At 41.8% G+C, this 13279-nt stretch overlaps 1 protein-coding gene across 2 annotated transcripts in view; it reads left to right on the forward strand.

Annotated features, from left to right (window-relative positions):
- Positions 1 to 977: 977 nt before the first annotated feature.
- The window catches only part of LOC118363332 (leucine zipper putative tumor suppressor 2 homolog), a 45716-nt gene continuing 33414 nt past the window's right edge, over positions 978 to 13279 (forward strand). Inside the window, exon 1 of one of the 2 annotated variants that reach the window (XM_052489611.1) lies at positions 978 to 1425. The gene's annotated coding sequence lies outside the window, so the exon portion shown is untranslated. The remainder of the gene's footprint in view (positions 1426 to 13279) is intronic. The other variant, XM_052489605.1, reaches the window with a different exon arrangement.

Raw genomic sequence — 13279 nt, forward strand, 5'->3', positions numbered from 1 at the left:
TTAGTTATTGGCCGATTACTTTAGGATGATTATTTCCATTCAGCAATTTTTGAGAGGAAGAAACCCACTGGATACAGTGGAACCCATTATCACTCAAATTACAGCTTAGCAGGCTGTCTTGCAATGATAAACATCTTGAGCATGCATCTAGAGTAAAGTGAGAGCAGTGGAAAGACAAAAACACAAAAAGTCTCATTGCTCATACTGCAACTGAGATAGAGAAGATCCAGTGGTTTGCAGGGCCTCATTGTTAATAGATACACGTGCATTCAATCTACACAATTATCAATTACGGTAACAAAACGGCTCTTCAAATTCTCCTGTGGTCAAATAAGTAGGCCTATGGTTGAATGACCCTGATTTTTATTTATATTTTTTTACATTGATTTGTAGGGGAGAGTGGGGTAAATTGAGACATTTTTTACATTCAGCATCACTCCATCAATTGGAATATAGCATTATTTCTAACAATATCTACACATATTTAAAGATGTTGTGTATCCCTGGAAATAATCTGAATTCATGTAAAGTCTACAGTTTTGAAAAATAGCTTGTCACTTTTGAAAAAAAGTGGTCTCTTGGCACAATTTACCCCGGGTTTGGGGTAAATTTCAGTGCTGAATGAAATATTGCCACTATTTTTAAAAAACCATGATTAAGGATGATTTACACACATACCGGTATCAGAGTTTAACTTTTTTAACATTATTTCACATTTCTTCTGGTTGCTTATCAAAGTTAGCTGGCTAACTCGTTGAACCCGCTTGGCAGTGTAGGCTTAGTTTACCAAATTTGGTTTTACATATTTAGAATAGACGGGAACCGGTTGTGCTAGAACAGGTAGGGAAAATGGGTCACTTCTCTTCAGGACAAACCATTTGGATTTTATAATGACGTAACCTGTTAATTTACTTGTGTTTTATAGTAGCCAATGGAAGTTGGAGTGACGTGCCTAGAAGTGTAATATCTTATATTGAAGGTCACTGTCGATGGTTCTGAGAGACTGTTGTTATTGTCAGGAAATCATATAAATTTCCACTTGTCTGTGTTTCACTGCACATTCAGCATCTAAAAAACAGCAGTCGTAGACAAGAGACCCATTCTTCAATTCACTGGTCATCACATTACTTCAGCCAGTGGTGAAGCTATGGTTGGCAGCCAATTGGGGGCTGGGCTCAGAGTCAGACCGAGACCGAACGGGAATTTTTCTACAAGCATCTGACCTGAACAGTGTGTTGAGGCGCTCACATCAAAAACACGCGACATCGCTATACGCAAGGAGGAAGACACGGAAATTCTACGCTCGAAAAATCGTTTTCGGCTACAAATTATAGATTAAAAATTAGAACACCCGCGCCAAACAGTTTATAAAGAATTTACTTTACTGACAACCTCCTCCTGAGCTGTGCATCGAGGCTTTTCATGGTAAGTTTGTATTTATTTTAATAACTGGTACAATGCTGCAGCCAGCGTTGCTCTTCTTTCTCGAGCTTGTGAAAATAACGACCAAGAGTGACTTGGTTATAACACACCAAATATGTTGTGTAATAATGTACGTTTATCGTAGTTTTTGTTCACAAAAGACAGTCCCATATGGGATTAGTCGAAACGTTGAAAGGCAGCAGCGTAGGCTCAGTCCTTTTTATTTCTTTTGACGCAGGTGTAGGCTGTCAATTTATACATTGCTTCTTAAAAAAAAAGAACTTGGCTTCTCTGATAAACATACCTATATATACTTTCATGCATGTCATTTTCATCATGGCAGGTTTGACTGACCTTTTGCCTTTATCAATCAAATGTATTTATAAAGCCCTTTACATCAGAAGTTGTCACAAAGTGCTTATACAGAAACCGGGCCTACAAACCCTAAAGAGCAAAAAAAATGCAGATGTAGAAGCATGGTGGCTAGGAAAAACTCTACAAAGGCAGGACCCTAGGAAGAAACCTAGAGGAACCAGGCTCTATTCAGGGGTTGGTAATTCCAGTCCTTGAGGGCGTGATTGGTGTCACAGATTTGCCCCAGCTAACACACCTGACTCTAATCACCTAATCATGATCTTCAGGTTTGAATGCAATTTGATTAATCAGCTGTGTTTGCTAGGGATGAAGTGAAAGTGTGACACTAATCAGGCCCTTGAGGACTGGAGTTGCCCACTCCTGCATGTGGTGGCCAGTCCTAATCTGTCTGTGCCAGGTGGAGTGGAGATTATAAGAGTACATGCTCATTAAGGCCAGATTGTTATTCAATGTTCAAATGTTCATAGAGAAGCAGCAGGGTCACATAATATCCTTATGCAGATAAGTTAATAATGCAAAGTTCACAGTCAATAACTGTCTCTGGACAGGGATGCATAATGTTGTCAGTCAAGTTGTTTGGGATGCTTGTGTGGCACAGAGGTGGTGTTGACAGGTAGGATAGAACCTGCGATAGACCTACCTTAAAGGTAGATTAATGGCCTATTTATTTTGGTCCTTTTTTGTTTTTCATTATTTAAGACTTTTATATTAGTGTTTATCAGACTTTACTGGTTGGGTGAGTTTTAGACTATGCAACATCCTGATCCCATGTTACCTGTATAGCCACCTGTGGGGGAAAAAAAGTTAACCATCTTTATCTTATCTTGGATCTGAACTGAGTACAGTTCCTTTGTAATTCATCCATACAGGGGCTTTGGGTACTCTTTTGTAGTCGTGTGTCAGACCTTGCTCTCCGTTAAACAAAACTGTTCTATTTGATTTATTAGGATCCCCATTAGATGCCGCCAATGGCAACAGCTAGTCTTACTGGGGTATGACAAATAACGAAAAGACATTACAGGCAAAAGATTACCATTTACATACACACACGTTAATGTTTTTAAATGTATCTATCAGTTACACATACATATCAGTACATACACACAACAAGTAGGTCACATGGGGAAGAGGTGTTGTGCCGTGAGGTGTTGCTTCATTTGTTTTTTGAAACCAGGTTTGCTGTTCACTTGCCCTATATAAAGTGGAAGGGAGTTCCATGCACTCGTGGCTCTGTATAATACTGTACATTTCCTTGAATTTGTTCTGGACCTGGGGACACTGAAAAGACCCTGGTGGCCTGTCTGGTGGAGGAAGTGTGTGTGTGTGTCATTGCTGTGTGTATGTTGACTATGCAAACAATTTGGAATTTCCAACCCATTTAATTTTTCTTATAAAAACGAGAAGTGACGCAGCTCTTAGCCAAGAGAGACTGGCATGCATAGTGTTAATATTAGCCCTATGATTACAATGAAGAGCAAGACGTGCCGCTCTGTTCTGGGCCAGCTGCAGCTTAACTAGGTCTTTCTTTGCAGAACTTGACCATATGACTGGACAATAATCAAGATAAGATAAAAATTAGAGCCTGCAGGACTTGCTTTGTGCAGTATGGTGTCAAAGTATCCTCAACTTCTTCAACAGCTACACCATTCATTACCAGATGCAGCTGAGTTCTAGAACATAGGGAATGATTTGTACCAAATGCAATGCTCTTAGTTTCAGAGATGTTCAGGAACAGTTTATTACTGGCCACCCATTCCAAAACAGACGGCAACTCTTTGTTAAGGGTTTCGGTGACTTCATTAGCTTTGGTTGCTGATGTGTATATGGTTAAATCATCAGCATACATGGACACACATGCTTTGTTTAATGCCTGTGGCAGGTCATTGGTAAAATTAGAAAAGAGTATAGGGCCTAGAGAGCTGCCCTGCAGTACACCACACTTTACATGTTTAACATTAGTTAAGATTCCATTAATGAATGAGTTTGATTACATTGCAATATCGTGGATTCAAATGAATCAGAGGTTGAAAAGCCATAACACAAGTTTTCTAAACAACATTATGATCAATAATATCTAAGGCTGCACAAAAATATAATAGTACAGCTCTCACAATCTTATTATACATGTCTTACAACCAATCATCATTGTGGATACCACAACCCCTATTGCAAAAACATGTTTTCCCCCTCATCAATCTACATACAAAGCAAAAACAGGTTTTTAGATTACATTTTAAAAAATCACCATATTTACATAAGTATTCAGACCCTTTCTATGAGATTCAAAATTGAGCTCGGGTGCATCCTGTTTCCATTGATCATCCTTCAGCTATTTCTACAACTTGATTGGAGTCCACCTGTGGTAAATTAATTTGATTGGACATGATTTGGAAAGGCACATAACTGTCTATTTAAGGTCCCACAGTTGACAGTGCATGTCAGAGATCTGGGGAAGGGTACCAAACAATTTCTGCAGCATTGAAGGTCCCCAAGAACGCAGTGGCCTCCATCATTCTTAAATGGAAGAAGTTTGGAACCACCAAGGCACCTAATGGACTCTCAGACCATGAGAAACATGATTCTCTGGCCTGATGAAACCAAGATTCAACTCTTTGGCCTGAATGCCAAGCGTCACGTCTGGAGGAGACCTGGCATCATCCCTACAGTGAAGCGTGGTGGCAGCATTATGCTGTGTGCATGTTTTTCAGCTGCAGGGACAGGGAGACTAGTCAGGATCGAGGGAAAGATGAACGGAGTAAAGTACAGAGACATCCTTGATGAAAACCCGCTCAGGACCTCAACCTGAGGTGAAGGTTCACCTTTCAACAGGACAACGACCCTAAGCACACAGCCAAGACAAAGCAGGAGTGGCTTCCGGACAAGTCTCTGAATGTCTTTGAGTGGCCTAGCCTGAGCCCGGACTTGAACCCGATCGAAGTGGTTCTTCTGTGGCTCAGTTGGTAGAGCATGGCGCTTGTAACGCCAGGGTAGTGGGTTCGATTCCCGGGACCACCCATACGTAGAATGTATGCACACATGACTGTAAGTCGCTTTGGATAAAAGCGTCAGCTAAATGGCATATATTATTATATTATATTTAACATCTCTGGAGAGACCTGAAAATAGCTGTGCGGCGATGCTCCCCATCCAACCTGACAGCTTGAGAGGATCTGCAGAGAGGAATGGGAGAAACCCCCAAAATACAGGTGTGCCAAGCTTGTAGCGTCATACCCAAGAAGACTTGAGGCTGTAAATGCTGCTAAAGGTGCTTCAACAAAGTACTGAGTAAAGGGTCTATATACTTATGTAAATGTAATATTTCAGTTTTTTATTTTCAATACATTTGCTAAAAAGTTTTTGCTTTGTCATTATAAGGTTTCTGCTAGATTAATGATGGGGGGAAAAAATATTTAATCCATTTTTAGAATAAGGCTGTAACGTAACAAAATGTGAAGGGGTCTAAATACTTTCCGAATGCACTGTATGTACAACCTCTGGGGAAATGCAATGATTTATCTGAAATCTTTCCCTTTTTCCCCATTCTCCTCACTACAGTGAGACAGTGTTTTAATACTTTGAAAATGTGTCCTTCCATTACACCCCCTGTGTTTATTTCTCAGCAAAATCATTGACTTCTGTTGGTGCGTTTTTTTTTATGGTTTAGCAGTATCCGTTCTGCTTTGTATGTATGAAACACCAGGGAGCAGGCTTTAGATGTGCTTCACTGAGGCAATCATCACGCAAAAGAGGCTGCATGTCTTGTAATTAATGATGCTAAAAATATAATAACTCATCCGGGCTCAAGGACCCAAGGGAATTTGAGACTGTATCTGAGAGAACTACTGTAATTTTTAGTACTGTGATCAAGTTAATTTGGGTAACCTGCAATACTGTACTGTATGTAGAATTTGTTTGACCATTTCACTTGCTTGGAATAGGGACCAGAACAAAGGGTGAGGTAGAGGGCATTGTCAATAATTGAAAGCAGTGTTTGTCTGTGAGCATTTTGCTGTGTCATGGAGAAATTCCCCTTGTGGGCCTGAAAGATGCTTGGGAAATATGAGGAAGAGGGTTTGTGTTGTTTATTTTAACCTGGGCCTTGTCCAGTTTCCTGTTCAGTGGATGACCTGCTTGTGTAAGGGATCCTTAGGTTTTTCTCACGAAAGACATTGAAACTGAAGGTCAAGTCCCTCTAGCCTTGCCAGCATTGTCTGTTTGTATAACAGGGACGGTGAATATAGTGCCATTTTATTTCAAGGTTTCCAGTAGTTAATTTCAAAGGGAGCATCTTGTAAAGTGCTTACACAAGTAATTTTCCCTGTCTTCAGGATCTGTGAGTTAGCTGGTTTGTTTCTGTCCCACTGCCGCATCAACCTCCTGTTTCTCATTGTAATTAGTGATGTTGCATAGTTTCCTTCCCACTCACCTCACCACAATATGTTAAACAGTTTGAAACAACAACAATGCCATGGAGGAAACTTCATGTTCTTTGTATATTTGGGTTGGGAGAAGTCTGTGAAATTCCTCAATCGTCTACGAGTAAAGGGAGGTCTGAGCTGAGCTCTGAGGACTTTATCAGACTGAAAACACGAGCACTTCAGGGAGGCTCGGCCCTTAACCTAAAGGCTAATAAAAGGTTCTGTGTGTGCCTACCGCCTACCTACTTTTATATGTATGTGTCTGTAAAAGATCTGTCAACAGTACTACTTCCTCCTTTACAATGGATCCCTTTTCAATGCCTGATGACACAGACCGAGGCGGGCCACCGTCTTACCCTCAGGCTTTAGTGATGTTCTCAGCATTAAGCTAAGTGAACAGCTGGGCCACACAGCTTTCTGAAGGGCACTGTGACAGGGGACAGTCAAGGGGGTCGGTTAATGAGGGTTCTCACTCCCTGGGAAAGGTTAATGATGGTATTTTGAGACCAAATGTTGGTATAAGATCCAGATAAGATTTTATTTTTCATTAAAGGCTGACTGTCATGTATCATCTTCAGGAGGCAGGAGTTTTTCCTGGTCAGGTCACAATGTGGTTAGGATTAACTAATGGGCTTGAACAAAAAAGTTCCATCTGAAATGTCTGGGTTGTCTAGTGTACCCCGACGCAGTGCATCTCTGCCTCATGTTGTAAGGAGCTCTCGCACCCTCAACCTTTTGGCTCCAAGTCATCTCCCAGCGTGTCACAGACAGCCAGTATACGAACCCCAATTTCTCCTGACTGTACACAATCTGTGCTTCACCACCACTGTAACCTCATTACCCTCTATCTTCCTCCAATGATTTCTCTCCCTCTTCTCAGGCTCGACTTTAACCCGGCATCCATGTAAGCACTTTGACAAGTGGCCCAGGAACTGCTGGGCTGAAGCTGGAAATTAGATTTACAGTTTGGTAAACATTCCCGATAAGACGTTAGACTAGGCGACTAGTGGAATTTGCTACCTTATTGCATTTTTGCACTGACTGTCGATTTTGTCACCAGTCTTATCTGTAGTGATTGAATTTGATTCAATGGATAGAAAAATACAATTTTAGTGATGGTCAGTGCAGTACAGTTTTGCTGATATTGCAGATATTATTACAGAAAGACCTAGAAAGCTAGGACCCAGGGGCTGTTTGTAGTGGACAGGTTTTTTTTTTCTTCTTTGGGCCCAAGCCTTTCTTCTATATTTCCAAAATCAAAGGAATGAGGTCTGCAGATTTCAGTCAATGAGTTTTTACACTACTTAATACCCTGTCTGGGGATTTTTTAAATGTATGTTCTGGTTACTGTAAATTCGGATGAATACAAACTGTTGAGGTTGAAAAACAAAATAGTATTTTTTTTGTGATCAAATGTATTTTATTTAGTAATAATAATTGTCAGCAACATGAATACAAGATGAAGTTACACCCCTCCCACATCCTAATCCCACCCCACTCGAGACCTAAGGGATCAAATTAAATAAACATTTATAAAATAAAAAACAACAACAAAGCAACACATCACAAATTGTTTCAGCGGCAAAAACCCATTGGTTTAAAGTGTGACATGGTATAAATGTTATGTTCTTCCTGAGTGCTTTGTGATTGGGCGGTGGTAGTTTGTGTGATGACATTCACAGCTGGTGTGGGATGGCCCTCATGTACTGTATTACTCTCACTCCTTTTCCCCTGGCTAAAGTTTCCTGCGGTGCTGTGAAGGTATTACCTAGGCCTACGTAACTGGGGTTGTTTGGTTATTTTTAAATATACTTTCTCATTGCTAGTGCTGAGCAATTGACCAACATTTTGGTTTTCATTCAACTAACCAGCCGACTTGACTTCGGTTAAATTATTTAAATTCCATTTTGTTCATCTTTCTTTGTGGGGGGTGGCTCAACGCACACATTGTGTAGTTTCTCTATAGAGAAATCAGATCAAGCCCAAACTGTGCGATGTACAGTGCATTGGGAAAGTATTCAATCCCCTTTTTTCCACATTTTGTTACGTTACAGCGTTATTCTAAAAAGGGTTAAATTGTTTTTTCCCCCTCATCAATCGACACACAATACCCCATAATGACAAAGCAAAAACAGGTTTGACATTTTTGCAAATGTATTTCAAATAAACATATGACATTTACATATGTATTCAAACCCTTTGCTCAGTACTTTGTTGAACCACCTTTGGCAGTGATTACAGCCTCAAGTCTTCTTGGGTATGATGCTATAAGCTTGGCACACCTGTATTTAGGGAGTTTCTCGCATTCTTCTTTGCAGACCCTCTCAAGCTCTGTCCGGTTGGATGGGGAGCGTCGCTGCACATCTATTTTCAGGTCTCTCCAGAGATGTTTGATCAGTTCAAGTCTGGACTCTGACTGGGCCACTCAAGGACATTCAGAGACTTGTCGTGAAGTCCCTCCTGCGTCGTCTTGGCTGTGTGCTTAGGGTTGTTGTCGTGTTGGAAGGTGAACCTTTTACCCAGTCTGAGCGCAATGGAGCAGGTTTTCATCAAGGATGTTTCTGTACTTTGCTCAGTTCATCTTTCCCTCGATCCTGACTAGTCTCTCTGTCCCTGCCGCTGAAAAACATCCCAACAGCATGATGCTGCCACCACCATGCTCCATCGTAGGGATGGTGCCAGGTTTCCTTCAGACGTGACGCTTGGCATTCAGGCCAAAGAGTTCAATCTTGGATTCATCAGACCAGAACTCTGGAGCTCTGTCAGAGTGACCATCGGGTTCTTGGTCACCCCCCTGACCAAGGCACGTCTCCTCCGATTGCTCAGTTTGACCAGGCGGTCAGCTCTAGGACGAGTCTTGGTGGTTCCAAACTTCATCCATTTAGGAATGATGGAGGCCAATGTGTTCTTGGGGACCTTCAATGCTGCATAACTTTTTTTGGTATCCTTTCCCAGATCTGTGCCTCGACACAATCCTGTCTCGGAGTTCTACTGATGATTCCTTAGACCTCATGGCTTGGTTTGTGAATGGTGGTTAATTAAGCAATAAGGCCCGAGGAGGTGTGGTATATTGGCCATACAGTATTAAATGGTTACTAACGTAATTAGAGCAGTCAAAATGCATGTTTTGTCATACCTGTGGTATACGGTCTGCTATCACGATTTTCAGCATTCAGGGCTCGAACCACCCAGTTTATAATAAGTGATAAGCAGTAATGGGCAGTCACTACCATCTTGGGACTTTTATTAATAGTTTTATTCTCGCATAATGCATTGTTTTAAAATAATAATAATAATAATAATAATAGAAAACCGGAAAAAAGTCTTTAATAATCAAATGTAAACCGAACTGACCTCAAAAGGCATTAATCGCTCAGCACTACTTATTGATCTTGCCTGATTAGCCTGCTGCTGAAATAGAAAGGAGCATACACACACACACACACACACAAATCCCAAAATCTAACCCCAAAGCCTAAAATAGCATTTTTCCTCATGAGGACTGGCAAAATGTCCCCACTGGTCTGAATTTCCCTTGTTTTATTACCCTTGTGAGGTCTGGTACCCACAAGGATAGTTAAACAACAACAAAAAAACACATGCACACGCGCGTGTGTACACACAATGAAAAACAGACACTGGTCAGGTGTAAGTGACCCTTTGAAAAGCAGAACTTAATAGCAGTTGTCCTATAGGAAGAATGTGTTTATGAGATTAGGTTTGATGGGTGAATTGAAGCAAATCGTGTTGTAGGTGGTAGGCAGAGGGTGATGCACAGGGCCTGTCGGAGCAGAGGGCTACATGGGGCGCAGACGTGTCATACCGAGGGGAACTGGGTCTGAAGTAATTAGTTTGGAGAGGCGGTCTGCCTACACTGCTGCCACACACACACAGTTTCAGTAGCCCACTGTGCCAGGGTGGGGTGGAAACTAAGTCGGCTTGAGTTGTTGACTACCGCCCTGTATTCTTCTAATCTGTTCTTCTCAAATCACCAAGGAAGGAAGTCCTACACTCCACATGATCCTTGATGCAGAATGTGTAGTGTTCTCATATCCCATTTATGGCTAATGTAACAGACATCCTAGTTATTCAAGTACATTAAAATGAGCATGTGCTACAACTACGGGAGTATCTATGTAATTCGAAACGCAGTCCTTGTGTCTAATGATATTCCCTCCCTCCTCTCCAGCCACTTTAATGTACATTGGAATTGAATGGAATTTTCCTCTGTCCTTTGTTCTCAGGACAGGGGAAATTACTGAGGTTTTGGCTGTAACGATCCTCAATGAGGAAGGATCTCATAGAAAAATAAACTGAGATTGGGACATCTTGGTGCAGAATGCTCTTCTCATGTAGACATCCCTCTTTTCCCTCGTATAGGATAAGCATGCCAGTGTTCTCCTGAACAGATGCCCGAATAATCTGTGTGCCATTCCTTCCATAAACAAATGCTCTCTATTGGACAGAATGACAAATGTACAGATGTAGGATCTTTAATTTGAGCAAAATATTCCTGCAGTAACAGGATTGGAACATTTAGTCCATACTGTTGCTTGATCTGTGGTTAGGCTATTATCTGGTCAAAATGAGGCTACATGAAATGTGTAATACTGTCAATATAATATAACTGTTAGTGTAGGTTTTCAGTGAATTTATGTAAATCACAAAGCTCATCTGCATAAACATTTTCAGCGACAAAAGATAAATCAAATTAAGATCCTACATGTGTACAAATACTTACAGTTCAGACTTGCTCACACAACCTTGACAGGGGCACCTAGTTTGAACTGTTTGTATTGGAGCTGGTAGAAATGACCCCTAACTGCTTGTCAGGCTCAGATTTGGAAAATCCTCCTAATGTATAAGGTTAGAATTTGGGGTGAAGTAACTTGATCCTAGATTGGTGGTTAGCAAAACCTCTACTACGAGTGTTTACATTACAATCATGTACCAACTGTTGTTTCATCACTTCCTTATTCCCCCTTTGTGGCCTGTGGTAAGGGTGTGGTCCCATCACTGCTTGTCTGAAGCCATTAGCCTGATCCCAGATCTGTTTGTGCTGTATAGCCAACAAACTCCTTGGCACACAGCTGTACAATAACAAACCCTTGTGGTGCGTGTGACGGCAGTGTTTGGACTCAGAGGAAGTGGTGGGCCACCGCCTCTTATCCTGTTGTAGAATGTAGACCTTCACTATGTGGAGAACCCTGGCCAAGACGACCCCCACCCCCTAATTACTCCTCTTCCTGTGCTACATCAAACTTAATTGAAAGAAAATAGCATTTAAACATCTGAAGATGCATAACAGTGAAATAGACAGACTTAGACGTATAAAAAAACAAAACAAAAATGTTTTCAACAGGTAATTATTAGCCCACTTTGTCTCTCTAGACTTAAGGGTGTTTTAGAATGATGGCCATGATTTAAAAAGGATTTGTAGCCTATGTATAGTGTGGAATGCAGTACACGGGGAACTGAGATACAAGGTATAATCTGACTCTGAAGGCTCTGTTTTTGGTGAATTTTGGACGATAGATTGCTGGCTGTCCTTCCTGCAGATTATAGGGCTTAATCTGTCCTCACTTTTTCTCTCCGTTCCTCTAAACTCCAAGCGGTCAATCAACGCAGTCTGTTTTTAGAAGATCTTGACATCTGGTTTTTGGAGGGCTCTTGTCACGCATTCCCCCACACACACAATCTAGGTAATTGATGGTTTGCCAAAAATATGTTAATCCAATGTTTTATTTACATACACTACATGACCAAAAGTGTGTGGGAACCTGCTTGTCGAACATCTCATTCCAAAATCATTGGCATTAATATGGAGTTGGTCCCCCCCTTTGCTGCTACAACAGCCTCCACTCTTCTGGGAAGGCTTTCCACTAGATGTTGGAACATTGCTGCAAGGACTTTCTTCCATTCAGCCATGAGCATTATTGAGGTTGGGCACTGATGTTGGTCGATTAGGCCTGGCTCACAGTCGGCGTTCCAATTTATCCCAAAGGTGTTTGATGGGGTTGAGGTCAGGCTCTGTGCAGGCCAGACAAGTTCTTCCATACTGATCTCGACAAACCATTTATGTATGGACCTCACTTTGTGCATAGGATTTTTGTCATGCTGAAACAGGAAAGGGCCTTCCCCCAAACTGTTGCCACAAAGTTGGAAGCACAGAATCGTCTAGAATGTCATTGTATGCTGTAGCGTTAAGATTTCCCTTCACTGGAACTAAAGGACCTAGCACAAACCATGAAAAACAACCCCAGACCATTATTCCTCCTCTACCCAACTTTACAGTTCGCTACCTGCCCGAATGCATAGTGCTTTCTCCTGGCATCTGCCAAACCCAGGTTCGTCCATCAGACTGCGATGGTGAAGGGCGATTCATCACTTCAGAGAACGCATTTCCACTGCTCCAGAGTCCAATGGCGGCCAGCTTTGCACCACTCCAGCCGACGCTTGGCATTGCGCATGGGGATCTTAGGCTTGAAGCGCCTGATGAAAAGTTATTGTGCTGACTTTGCTTCCAGAGGCAATTTGGAACGCGGTAGTGAGTGTTGCACAGAGGACAGACAATTTTTACACGCTTCATCACTCTGTGGTCTCGTTCTACGAGCTTGTGTGGCCTACCACTTCGCAGCTGCCGTTCTTGCTCCTAGGCGTTTTCTCTTCACAATAAGATGACTTGCAGGTGACCGGGGCAGCTCTAGCAGGGCAGGAATTTAAGGAAACTGACTTGTTGGAAAGATGGCATCCTATGACGGTGCCACGTTGAAAGCCACTGAGCTCTTCAGTAAAGGCCATTCTACTGCCAATGTTTGTCTATGGAGATTTCATGGCTGTGTGCTGGATTTTTATACACCTGTCAGCAACGGGTATGGCTGAAATCCAGAAATGAAGGGATGTCCACATGTATTTTATTACATATTTAGAAGTCAATTACCGTCACAGCCCTAACTCTCGCGTACAAAAAAGGTCTATGTAAAAGAATCAGGACATCATGGACCTGCTGTTTGTGGCAAGACCATCTGAAGCCCCTGCCTGATATGAACTAGTAATTGTAAAGT

The sequence above is a fragment of the Oncorhynchus keta genome, chromosome 3, assembly GCF_023373465.1.
Source record: "Oncorhynchus keta strain PuntledgeMale-10-30-2019 chromosome 3, Oket_V2, whole genome shotgun sequence".
NCBI classification, from domain to species: domain Eukaryota; kingdom Metazoa; phylum Chordata; class Actinopteri; order Salmoniformes; family Salmonidae; genus Oncorhynchus; species Oncorhynchus keta.